Consider the following 13,721-nt stretch of genomic DNA (forward strand, 5'->3'; position numbering starts at 1 on the left):
AGGCGCGACAGGAAGTTTATGGGTACACAGAATGCACTACGTTTATGATGAGACAGACCAAATCGGTTACATCAAACCCCAATAGTCAATTGAACCAATAGTCTTCTCGTATTTTTCATCAGTGTTGTAAGCATGAAGACGCATGCAATGGGGTTGCCATTTGCGTGATGCACGTGTTCGTTTGCTACCAAGTGCTTCGGAACGACCTCTATCACAATTCCCAGAATCTGATGAATTGCTCAGCTTCACGAATTCTATCTCATGTAGAAAATGCTGTTGTGTTAGGGGGCGCACCACATGCTGTAGCGGTGTGGCAGATAAAAGTCATTCAAAGCTCCTCAATGATGCCCGCGCCATCCTTTGTCGTTTCTGCCATCGGCTGAGTACATCTAGGTCACATCTAAGTCAGTGAGCAGAGCCTACTACATAGCCGAAACGTTCTAGCAATTGTAGTCATAAAGGCCAACATTGGAGATTTCTCCCCTTCTCTCAATCTTGGCTCAGCCCCAGCTCGTCTTCCGACCGCCATGCGAATGTGAGTGCCTTGGCGGCCACAGAGTCCGCTCTCCTTAGCATCCTTCGGCTGACGACAGACAGCTACGCTTTCAGCACACATTCGGTACGCTTGGCCTTCGCTTGTGCAGTATAGCCATCTGATGCGACCTCGGAAGTGCCAATGGCTTCGGTCACTAATGAGTTTTTCTTGGCAACACATCCAACGTTGCCAATACATAGCATCGCTACCGAAAGATGACTTGAAAGCCGATACCAGCATACGCATGCTTTGTTAAGTGGCCGCATTGGCTATTTCAGGATTTGAGAGAGTCTCAAGGTCCCCTGTTAGAGGTCGCAACACCATCTGAAAGGACATACTAACATTTCAACTTAGCCACCAAACCCGAAAAAGTACAATATGACGAACCGAGAACCCTCCAACATTTCCAAGAATGGCAAAACGCAATGTCCCCTTATAAAAAAAAAAAAAATGAAAAGTTTAGGCAACTGGACCAACCGTTATTCTACAGATTGTCTTTTGAAACCGATCTGAAGGATTCTCTCCGACACAACTCTTCCCCCGACTTCGATGCTATCATAGTAATTGTTTAAAAGGATTGAAATGTCTTCCATAATATGCCAACGCAAAGATTAACAAAAAATCAATTAGATTGTAACATAACTGTAATTCGTGTAACTGTACAACCTACCGACACTTCTATGTACCAATCCACATCTTCGGTACGCTACTAATTGGTCGTTGTCATAGGTTCAAGTAGAGGCTGAATATATGGCTCTAGCATTTCCTTTGAGGTACGTTTACTTCATTTCTGATGAGATCATTTTGCAATGCTTTTTATTTGATCGCTGCGCTTTTCATTATTCGTGCTCGAACTGCACCTGTGTGTTATTTTTTTTTTTTTTTTTTACCAGTAATAATATTTATGCATTTCCGAACTGGCAAAATATTCGTTGCTTACTAAATGTCGTGCTTTAAATATCGAAGAATGGAGATTTGAAGATTCAGCATTTTTCTGAAAGCAGATTAAATCACATTTTCAAGGTAACTATAACTAATAACTTTGGTTTTCAACGAAAAACATTTTTCCGCGATTCAATAAGTTCTTATATATATATATATATATACAGAATAAATACGTATATACGTGTTTATTCGAACGTTATCGATCGGCCAGTATCGTTCGTATACATCATATACAATTACACGTATAGTTCAAGTTTTTTTTTGTCTTACTGATTTTTTTTAGTATATGAGAGTTTGCTTTAGAAAACCACTAATTCGACGCTGGTTTACCAAACAGTCACATGTACCCCGTAACCATTTCCTCTTACACGCACCGCTAACGGCACCATTCATTGCCAAGTCGATGTCCGATACGCTGATTCATTCGACGCCGTACGGAGCAAAGATTCCGCCTGATCGTCCTAATTTTTCTAATATCTGAGATAGACTGTCGGCCATTTTGGTTTTTCTACTTATATTCTAATTTCAGTGTCCTAATGTTAATATTAAAAGCCTATTGAGTATATATTGTATGTATTTACATGCAATAGTCTATTGTTATGCGTATGTTGCTCTATGCATAGTCCTATATTATAGAGTACTGTCTCTATAATATAGGACTGAGCCGACTCATTTGGATCGTAGGGGCATCGTATTTTATCAGTGGTAGCCCCACCTTATTGCCAGAGAATAATTCGACCGTTCGTTAGCACGCGCGTTGCACACGCCATACGTAAATTGTTCTCATGTAGTTACCTTATGATGTATGGATGTTCTTTCGTTACTCGTCGCGTCTTCCCTTTTTATTTCAAACGTATTTCTGCCCCTCGTGCAACTGATACATTTTAAGCTTTCTAACTAATTTTATTAAATGAAGCTCCTTCAGGCTGCTGTCTACGAATATCTTAGATTTAATCTTCAGATCTAAGAGAATTTAACTCTCATAAATAGTTTTTGCTGTTCGGATCGTACGATATAAAACATAGACTTATCAATCAGTGCTCTTGTTCAAACACAACAGGCAAAAAGCTCTGTTTAGTACAGACCCCCCTCTCAACAATTGCTCAAACAAAAATTACTTTATTTAGTAGTATTTCTAGTGCCAGTCACCGAAGCAAATTTTACACAACAAGGAACGACTATTGAACTACTGGTGTAAGTGATACTTAGATTGATAAACATATGGCAATGATCAGAACTTATTTGAAATCACCGGCTTCCGTTATGGCCAGTTACCGGCACGATTCATATTGACGAGAAAAGCTAAATATAGCATTTCTCAGAAAGCCATAAATTATAATATATAGAGTATTTATAGGCGCTCATAATTTACTATAGGTGCCACATTGGATTCAAATTGCATAAATGTATTTCCTAACAAATGTTTCCAGCCGGTTAGCTTCTACTAGAATATTTATTGTTACATTTTTTCACTACAAGCCGCAATTTTTAATGGTTTACAGCATCAAAAATGATAAATTCTTTCTTTAGATAGCCTCAGGCAATTGGCAGCGAGAAACAGTCGCCGTAGCTCCTTTAAGGACTAATTTTTTACTGTTCCATTTCAGCCACCCGAAGACGTTTGGTTCAAGCTTCGCGGTAGAACATACGTGTGATATAGTCTGGTAATTGCCAATAAGGTTACATGTATAGACCTTTGGCAGAGTGGCCACAAAGCCCGTCTCTGACCAAAAACAACTGGATGGCAGAACCTCACCCCTAACAGAGTCAGGCCTGTTGAATCGTTTGGCTCGACAAGACTGTTAGGTCGGCTTGCTTGCCGGAAAACGGTTTGGGCAACTTTGGCACAGATCACTGATTGTGCGATTCCATTGTGCATGCTAGTGGGTTATATGTACATTGAGAAAATACAGATTCGAGATACAGGACCTGTAGTATAGTCGTCAGTAAGTAAACAGGGGGGCGGGGGGGACTAGACTCTAAGGAACTAGGTTCAGAGAAAAGAGGGAATTTCGCATGCGAATATACGACGCCAACCATGTATACATAGTTGCGTGTCCGTATTGGTACCGATATACTATTTGGGCAGTAAGGGTTATAGGAGCAAGTTGCTGAGTACTGCGCGAATGATTCTGATAGGTAACGGGCGACAGCAGCCGCTAGAACGCAACCTCCAGTTTTGGGAGGTGGGGAACGGAACGTTTGATAGTAGCATAGAACGCTTGCTAGCTTTCTCGAGTTAGAAGCAGAAAAGCTCTGGAGCGTGCTTCTTGGAAGTTAAAAAGAATCAGTGAGATGGGCGTTTGCCTGAAAGAGTAAAAAAGTGATGGAATCGAGGACGAAAGAAAAAGAAAAAAATTCTGATTCCACTAACGTACAGTGTAACAGCGTCTCATCAAACAGATCCTGCGGCGAACTTGGCTTGTTTAACCAGTCGAAAATAGCAATCCAAACTGGGTGGCCGCAGTAGATGATGCTCAATGTACCACAATAACAGAGGCAGCAATAGAAACTCTACTTACACGGACCACAGTAAAGGCTGTTCGCTAAATCCGTATAGTGTATTTCGACTTACATATAATTCTCCTGCCGACTGTGGCCACACCTCGTTAGCATGCCCAAGTTATGGCGTGCTTCAAAAGCATACGCTTCACTGAAGGTTTGTAACAAATTTTCAAGTGCAAATACATGAAGTTGTCTGATTGCAAACCGATAATGACATCAGCCCCAACCAGTGGCCTAGGCTCCTGACAATACGCTTACCGACCTTTGTGCTGATAGGAAGATTTTGATCAGTTAAACAGATACGGCGCGAGCTTGGAAATAGAACCTTCGAGCAGCGAACACCTGTAGCTTAAAAAACGTACGCTGTGTTCAAATAGCTTGGTATAAGTAGCATCTTTGATACGCATACTAAAATAAAACTTTTATTTCTTTAAACAAATTGCATAGTCTGTATCTCCTGTTGGCGGGAATCCAACATGAGGAAAAATTGTATTTTAACTGGTACCCATGATTTACAATTCTCTGTCAACGACGTCGGAACGAAATCTCGACTGGATAGCAGCGAAGCGAAATGACGAGAGCGCGACTACAGAAACTGCTAGCGCAGTGGCAGTGACCTGCAATCCGACACAAAGGACCTTGTTGGACTTCTAAAATTAGGTGCAAGTAGGAGATCTTCAACGATGGACGTAGTGTTCACTAAATTAGAGAACAAATTGTTTCCTGTTTCGTGTAAAACGAAGAGGAGTAGGGAGAGAGATCACGATTTTATCCCTCAACGTTCAGTATCGTGTGGTTAACGTCGGTAGTTAATGTAGATATTGCCATTTCTAGAAATCCGGAAGGCATTAAATTGACGCTTCCGATTTCCGTTCTTTGCACGTTTCGCAAGAACTTTATTATTACCCATATTGTAATTACTCTGCGATTAACTGGTCTGTTATTCTTGTCCTCCTATTTCGTCTGTCTAAGCTACTGCGTTTTTTTCTTGAGAAAACGTCTTCAACAAGCAGGCCTAGCCATCCATAACATCACAACATCACTGTGACCAACCTTTCCTTACGATACTACATATTTTTACTTTCCTTTTCTAACTACATATCCAGTTTCTCAGTTATTAGAGCAGGGCTGTCATAGCTTATATATTTATGGGGATATAAATATATATCTCTTATAGAATGAAGCTATGCTATGCCTAAAAGGGACAGTGGCCTTGTAGACTGTTTGGCCGGGCCTATCAACTCGCGAGACCGAATTCAGTATTCCGTATTGCGGAAGACAAGTGTTTTTTTGCAGGATTTGTTGCCCACACTTGGGCAATTAAACTATTTCAAATGACAATCCCATCAAAGCTATTGATCTTCCTGTACAGTAGATGGATAACTAAAATGATCAACATTCTCATTCATTTAATTATTTATTACCATTAATTATTTTATATTATAATAATAATTAATTATTAATTATCATCAAATATCTTATGGCACCCTCTATATATATATATGTATATATATATATATATATATATATATATATATATATATATACATTACGCAACTACGTGAAGCTCTGGGAGTACTGATTATTATTATAATTATTATTATTAATGCTAGTGTCAAGGTCGAGTGACTATAGCCGCTCTCTGGGCATAATGCTTCAACAAAAACCTCCCTAACGTATTCAATTCAACAAATATATTCTATGATTTTTTCTGGTCATTTTAGAGCCAACGCAGGAAATATAACATAAATCGAAAAGAGTACGAATCGAACTGGTTTGGTATGACCAATAACAATGGTGCTATTGAAAGAATTACATTAGTCTATAATGGAAACGGATGTACTTACGAGCTCTGTTGCCAGTTGTAGTCGTGCGTCACCTGAGGTGGGAGATCCTGCGACTGCTGAGCCTGCGAACCCGAACTCTGACCCTGTGATTGAGACCAGATTGATACCGCCGCCATGTTGGCAACCTTTGGCGAGTACCCCTATGGCTTTTTCCAAGTAGCGTCTGTTTAGGCCTTTAAGGGGTCTTCAAAGCAACTAGGATATTGATAAATTCATGAAGCTCCTCGGCAGACAGTCGACGGTCTTATGCATTCCTTTCAATTGAAGGCCGACAATCGGCGTACAGACGGATAGGTAATATACGTTGATTGGTAGCTAGATAATTGACCGACGTACAAACAGAAATTATGGATGGTAGTTGTTGTTGTGTTAATCATTGGCAAGCCGACCTGGCTGTTCAGGTGAGCTGCTCATCCGCTTTTTGCTTGTCTAGGATTATTCTACGTTTAGACAGTCCTTTTTGCCAACGCGTCAGCAGATCGGGCTCGCACCTCCCTAACGTTCGTGGATTGGACTTAAGTTCTTTCTTTTTTTTTTTTTTTAAGGAGCGAACAGAAAATTTGGTAGTACCACTGCCAGTAGCAGTAGTCTTACTACTGCCGCCTGCTACCGCTATTGTTGTAAGAACTCTAGTAGTTAAGTGGCAGAATAAGTTGAAGCGGTTATTTGTCGTGTCGCGCAGTAAACATACGGGCTCTGGCCAATCCAGCTGGGTCGGTTGGTCGGTCGGACGAATAGCGGACTGCGACGGTATAAATGAAAGTTACGAAAAGCCCGATAATGCTACATCAATTTAGGCTGGCATACTTTTCAATATGATTTACGATCTTACAAAATATCGAGCGTCGTTGCTTGTTCGATATTTGTGGATTTATGAAAAAATGTTAGGTAACGATATTGCACTTTATGCATCATTTAATAAAGCACAACATTAATAGTCATTTTTGGCAATAGTGATAATGGCGATCCTGTAAACGCGCAGAGCACCACCACACTCGTTTTAATTATGGACTTAGTTTTGATTCATTTGTTTATCGTTAATTGTCACAAACACACACATATATACACACCCATTTCTGGAGTGTGACGTAAATTTTAAGCCAGCAAGAGTAATCTTGTCATTCCGTAAGCTGACGCTGTGGTACGTATTAGGTAATTAGTTATGCGGTTATAGTAGCAGATGTGGCAAAATCGAAATCAAGATATGAGATAAGATTAGCGAAAAGTCCTGCAGCTGTTGTACTTCTTTCTGTTTTCTGATCTTCTGCTTAGGTCGATCAGGCGATGGGGTCAAACGGCTGATCGATTTGGGAAGTGAACCGCTCGGCTCTGCTCAACAGAGGTGGACTGCCACGCATTTCTTAGCGACTCAACAATGGCAACTAATGCTAGATAATAATGCCTATTGATTGATGATCACTTAAATTGATATCGCCATTTCTCTTGCGCTATTGCTACTACGGCTACATTGACGAGTCGATGTTGTAATCGTACAATGCTTGCATGAGTTTCTTAGATGCCGAATATAATTGGGTCTATAACATCAAGTAGGTCTAGCCCTTTTTACCCCAACAGCAGCTGTAGTACTTACGACAACAAGGATTTCTTTTTACCAATCATAACTGCCATGCGGTACGCTCGCTCTTGTGTCGCTGCATCATAAAATACTCATGAGCATTATCGTTATTATCATCAATAAACGTTTTTTTTTTTGCTTGCACAAACAGAAATGATAGCGCATGCTTCTATTATCACCCGGTAATTCTTCTTTTCGTATGGTATAGATACAGTAGTTTACATCAAACTATTAACGATTAAGTGGATGTTACAGAATCATCTTGCGTATAGTCGGGCAATTTTTTGCCCTTCGCTGTATTTTCGTTTCTGCCTCGAGTTACACGCAGCTGCCGTTGCTTTTTTTTTGACGTTTTACGGTCGTGACGAATTCGTTAACTTTGTTGTACGCCCGGCCCTTTCTTCTTTGATTCTAAGTACAGAGCAGGGGCGTTTCTGATGAGTTATTTTTGTTTTTCTCACCCATGACGCTAAGGTGTTACAGTTTCAGTTGAGGGCTTCATTGAAGCGGTAAAAATTATTTTGATCATTGTGTTAAATTGACATACGTCAGATGTGTCGCACTGGTCCTGACCGGGCTGCCTTAAACTTGCCTTAGGCTTATAAGTTGCTAGCTAGTCTACCATTACACGGGTTGTGTGGTTCCTGCTGTGATTAATCTACTGCTCCCGAAATTCTCTGCTGCCTCTGTGGGTTCATTAGCAGTCCGAACTTGGTCCCAAAGTAAATTGTTTATCGGTCTTGTGAATATCTGGTATAGTAGCAGTATTAATCTGGTAATAGTAAAGGTCTCCTCGAGTGATAATCTGAGATGGGCAAATGCTGTGCCGCTGTTTTTTCTTGACACGAATGTATGACAACGTTAAGTGGCTTGTTTACTGTAGATCGGATTTTGTTTGTTGCAATTTCAGGGCAAATATCCTGATTTGTTTGTATTTTTTTATTCGAAACACCACAATGGATGGAATATTTAAGCTAGTAGCTAACGAGGGGCCTGCAAACGGACCCGTCTTAAGACAACGCACGATTTCTCGTTCGAGATTCCGCCACTTACGCCACTTACGAGTACCGCAAAACTACCGCAATAAGTTATTGCAGTTTGCTGTTACTTTTGGGCGTTTGCTTGCTCTGTGCGTTGTGCACTCGGAGTTTAGAGTACATTTGACAGTGATCGTTGTATAACCCGTGGAGGGATGTTCCTTTTAGTATAGATTTCTCTTTTGCAGTCTCTTGAGAATGCAGATCCAAGCGAACTGATAAGCGGTTTTCAAACATCCTCACGCTACAAGTCATTTCTCTACGCTATTGACGTCATTGCAAGTTTTCTTAGAAGCTTTTACAGCTATTGTTTTGTCAATACCTTGTCTCTTCTTTCTAAAATGAATTTGCCACTTCCAGTCTGAGCTGGCGATGGTGCAGAAGACAACTTTTTTTATTCTAGAAGTTGCTTATTCTTTAGTCTAGAAGTCACTTTTTAGTATTTACTTCTGTATACGTTTCGAAATGTCGAAGCTGTTGGGAAATGAGCATACAAGATAGGTACACTCTTTCGAAGATATCTTAGACATCTGAGTTCGGAATGAAGAAAATCACAACCGTAGACGGGATGTCAACGTCGACTCGGAGACGTTTCACTACACGTCAGCGTCGTCATTGTTACTACTTTATTCTTGACTGATACCCACGAGCTGCTATTGCAGCTGTGACTGCTGTGACGACTGTGTCGCATGAGCTCAACCCCTTCACGCCGCATCGTCGGCATGTTCTCCTATGAGCTAAATGAGGTAAAACACTTTTTACCTTGCATCGCTATGTGCCGACGGCTGTTGGAGGTTTTCGCTGAAGAGCTGATCTTGTTAAGTCCCTCGTTTTAGACTCCTGTTTTTCTTTCAGCTTTTTCCATATCACTGCTTGCTACCAAAATAGGACGTTATTCTTTTCTAAAATATAAAGAGGAGGTATTCTGAGTGAGTGGGATCGTGAGCGGCGACCGAAGTTAAGAAGCTGGCCACGTCGGAGACGACGGAGGCAAACAGGCAGAAGCAGAACCCAGCGACGGTGCCGTTTTTCAGCTGATTAGTCAGTGTGCACGTGTGGCTATCGATGTTATTCACGAAATCAGAGTTGTTACACGTCCTTCTTTTACTAATCCTGCTGATGGAGTGAATTAGGTTTCAGCGAAATTGGCCTGCCGACAGATAATGGCTGCTTTCGTTCCTCTTGTTTCTGTTGCTTCTGTAGTTATTATTGTTCGAGCCGTTTTTTAGACTGTCCTCAATAGTGAGTACGACTGATAAACAACAACTAGGTAGTAGAGCCTGAAGACACTTGGGGATCTGTATTTAATTTTCTGTTGGTTTGCTACTTGTCTACTCCGTTTGCTTCCCTTACCTAGTAATAGAGTATACATAGTGGGGATCACGATGAGAGGTAGCGGGTGTGGGACTTTAGGTGCCTTGGTCCTGTCGAACCGAGACCGTAGCGGCAAATGGGAAACGACTCGTTGACCTTGTCGCTCCCGGAAACTCTCTCCGCCGAATACGGCCTGCTTACGGGAAGTGCGCTCTTCACTTTGTGGATGTTGTATATAGTCTTTCCTCGTATCTGAAGTTTTTTCCTTCTCAGCCTTCGACGCCTTCGGACGGATCGAGACTGACGTACGACGGCTCACATTTTTTCGTGGGCCTCCATGTGGTGTTGTTTCTATTGGATTTCAAGTGATCATCATTCCTGGCAACCAATTAATCACCTGATCTATCCTTTCTGGGTACTTTCTATTTTCTGCTACCCACCTCATCCTGCCAGTTTCATCGGGTCGTCCTACATTCGTAGGTTGTTTACTGCTTTTTCTCCTCTTCCTCTTAGAATCGTCATCTCGTACAGACCCTCTCTGCTGTGCCCGTCTCCACTGCTGCTGCTGTTTTTGCTGTTTTACTGACATAAAGAGTTGTATGTGTTAAGTTACTATGCCTTTACATAGAATAGCAGTGCGACCGTGTGGTCGACAACGACACAGACTATATTCACTAGTCGTACGAGTGTCTCAAGATGAAGCAATGTGTTTTCCATGGAACAACTATTTTAAAATGGCTTGATTCGGTTGAAATTGTCATACGGCAGAGACATAAAGCGGGTGTAAGCTGGACGGGTCCCAAGGGTACCAGGTGCTCATTGTTTTTTGATGATGGTGGTGGTGGGGCAACAGCATGACGGTTTGTCCAGTCGCTAAAGAGCGCACATCTACTTTGATATTTCACCACCTTGACTAATAGTGGCTTCAGTTATTGCTCGGCTCCTAGCTGTAAAGCTTCTGTCATCTTGCTGGAGTCGACCACCTGCTTTTGAAGTTGAGAGAAGCCAAGTCAATGCAAGTTCAATGGAACAAGTGCAAGTGCGGAATGCGGAAGAGTGCTCCCTTGCCCCCTCCCCTATTCGCCAACCTCCGCCGGCTAAAACCCCCCGCTGCTGTTCGTGGTCCACTAAGCAGCTATCGAACACTGTCACGTTTTTCACTGCAGACTCTACACAACACACTGTCACTACAAAAAAATCCTACGTACAATTCGGAGTCGTGAGCGTTTTCAGAGCTGCAGCGGTGGTTGTTGAGCACCACACAGAAGTTCGCAGCGATTGTAGTACAATGAAAGCAGCAGCGCAAGTGCAGCGGCAGCGGTAGACGGTGCAGCTGCTGCTGCCTCCTCACCGTTGCTCGCCGCTGCCTACAGCTGCTAGATGGGAGCTACCGCTGATGCGGCTACAGGCGCCGCCGCAGCAGCCGCGGTCCATTGCGAGAAGAAGAGGTTGGTTCAGGCGGACGACGGAGGAGAGGGCCTCCCTTGCCCATCCATCGCCACCCCAGGCTAAAGCAGCGCTTTGCCTGCTGCTACGGGCAGCCATAGCCCGCTAGGATGCCCCGTTAGTAGCAATCGGGTCGGCATGCAAGGCCATCCTACTGAAACTGTTCCAGGCTTTTCTAAGTCTATAGCACGACCGTCATGAGGTGTGCATATCTTCCAGGATGTCACCAATGCACGGAACGGGAATACGAGGTAAATACATTGACTTTCCTAGCCTATGAGCCTCATTACGCGAAATACGTTGCAGTAGGCAAAAGAAAAAGGACGCTGATTACGCTTGTTACAGAACAGGCGAACGCCATACTCACACTGCTGCTACTGCTGAACATCCCGTCTAGTTTAGCTCTTTACTGTAGTTAGATGGCCTTCGCGTCACCACCATTACGTCAAGTGGAAAGGGGAACTAAAGCACGCGTAACAAACTAAACGTAACACCTTGAGTGATAGTCAGCGACCGAACTGCGGTGATGCGCGGTGGCTCGAGCTCAGCCCCTGCATGATACACACGCAATGTTTTTTGCTGAATTCCATTTCACCGTAGACTTCACTAAAATTTTCACTTGTTATGAGCAATGTTCTCGTATCGCCTTAAGCACTACGACTCTTGAATGAGCTACATCTCCTCCGACAGTGGTAGCAATAATTGCGGGATACACGTCAGTCTATTGAAAGAAAACGATCTTCTAAGAGCAAATTTTACGTCGGGAGAGAAAGGCCATTCTTTTTTATGCCAGTGTTTATCAACACAACTAGCCGGATTGAATCCAATATTCGAGCTGTTCGCTATTCCCAACCAGCTAATTTACAAACGAGTCTCACCGTTCCACCAGACGGTCACCTCTGCCCCTCAGACGACGCCAGTCAATGGTGGGTGCTGCTGGGAGTGGTTGAGGCAATCACTATACGTAAGCCGAGAACGGTCATCGCTTAATTCGACCCACTGGTATGTTGCAACATTCATTTGTGCCATTTTCGGGCCTTGTCCGGCCTTCAACGTTATTCTTATTTCTGCCCCCGAAAAACTTTTCTCCGGTTTCTATGTTCCGCTTGCGTATGAAGCTGTGAAGCATTAATGCCATCCGTCAAGGCTCCATAGGCCTTGCAGCAGTATCATAATATAACGGCTTGGACAGGGCTGGTCTCCCTCACATGAGCACACCGACAGCTCGACCTACGGTGTCGCTACCATTATTAAGAGTGGTGAAAGTGACCTCGCCTTTTGCCCACAAAATAGCCCCAATGCGTGATAATACCCACAAAAGGAGAAAAGAAATACTTGCTCCCCTAGTATAACAGAAAGCCAACTCTTAATTGGTCTCATGCAAATGATTACTTTATATTAAGTAAAATGATAAGCAGTTAGTTAGATGGCCTCTTATTCTTGGTTTTCAATAGGAGCAACTACATGCGCTTCATTTTCACTGTATGAGCAATAAGTAGTTCACAGGTGTATATCTTCAGTACCTAACAAAATATAGCCAGCCGAAGGAAGAGGGGCGTATTGTACTACATTCGAGCTTTCTTACATCGTATGCCCCAACAGGATGTTATAATTGTATGAGAACTTTGTTGCCGGTGAGCGACTCACACCGTGGAAAAGGCTATATGTTAGATGGCGCACGTAGTATTCTGTTATGGCTAGCTTCATTTGCCACACTCGAAACGTATATACGTTCATTAGAAACATCGGACAGGAAATATGTCTGATCAGTGGCTTTTTAGTGGTTTAATTACAATTATAGTGAAAGCAATCCGTAGTACGATCGATCGTTTGCAGAGTAATGCCGGTTCGTCAAATCGAAAGAAACGGAAATTTGCTTTTTATTAACAAATATTTTATTATTCCACATAACCACAGTATTATATTCTTGTCATTGGACAAGCTGCCTGTATTGTATCTAACCATTTTATTGTTTTACAGATATATGTAATTAATTAATAGGTGAGAATTATATACGGAGTACGTAAAATGTGAAATTTGTTTTTCGTTTCAGAGCTAATCCTAAGGGATCCGAGGTATAGTTGATATTGCCACTAATATCATACTTCAGCTGTGGAGAGGCGCGACAACCGAGCGGATATCGCTGAATGAGCCATCAAAAAGGCTTAACGTCTTCCGTGCATCTCATTAGTTAGACAAGTAGTTCCTTAAGCAAAGGTACTTTTCTGTTACCTAAAGCTGAGCGTAACGCAGAGAGCGGACCTAATATTATCATGGAGAAAATAGACCTTCAGCGGCAGGCAGAGGTGACGGTCTCTTCTAGTGCCGTTTTGCCAGCTTTCCCAAAAGCATCCACAATAACTTTGGTATTGCATCATGTTGAACCAGCAATTTGCACTACGAACTTTATATTTTTATTACTAGTGGTAATTTGCCATTGTTCAAATGCTAAAAGCCGATAAAGATAACTTACGATATAGAATAAAAAATAGTTTATCTATATACGATTCCGATAA

The 13,721-nt window shown here is 42.3% G+C and overlaps 1 long non-coding RNA gene across 1 annotated transcript; it reads right to left on the minus strand.

Moving 5' to 3' along the window:
- Positions 1-1,233: 1,233 nt before the first annotated feature.
- Positions 1,234-9,501, minus strand: LOC147752045 (uncharacterized). Its single transcript, XR_015315151.1, has 2 exons — positions 5,833-9,501; positions 1,234-1,529 (listed from the first exon to the last, which is right to left on the minus strand). It is a non-coding gene; the product is annotated as an uncharacterized LOC147752045 (long non-coding RNA).
- Between the last annotated feature and the right edge of the window lie 4,220 nt (positions 9,502-13,721).

Source organism: Varroa jacobsoni, unplaced genomic scaffold (assembly GCF_002532875.2).
Source record: "Varroa jacobsoni isolate VJ856 unplaced genomic scaffold, vjacob_1.0 contig00291, whole genome shotgun sequence".
NCBI lineage: Eukaryota > Metazoa > Arthropoda > Arachnida > Mesostigmata > Varroidae > Varroa > Varroa jacobsoni.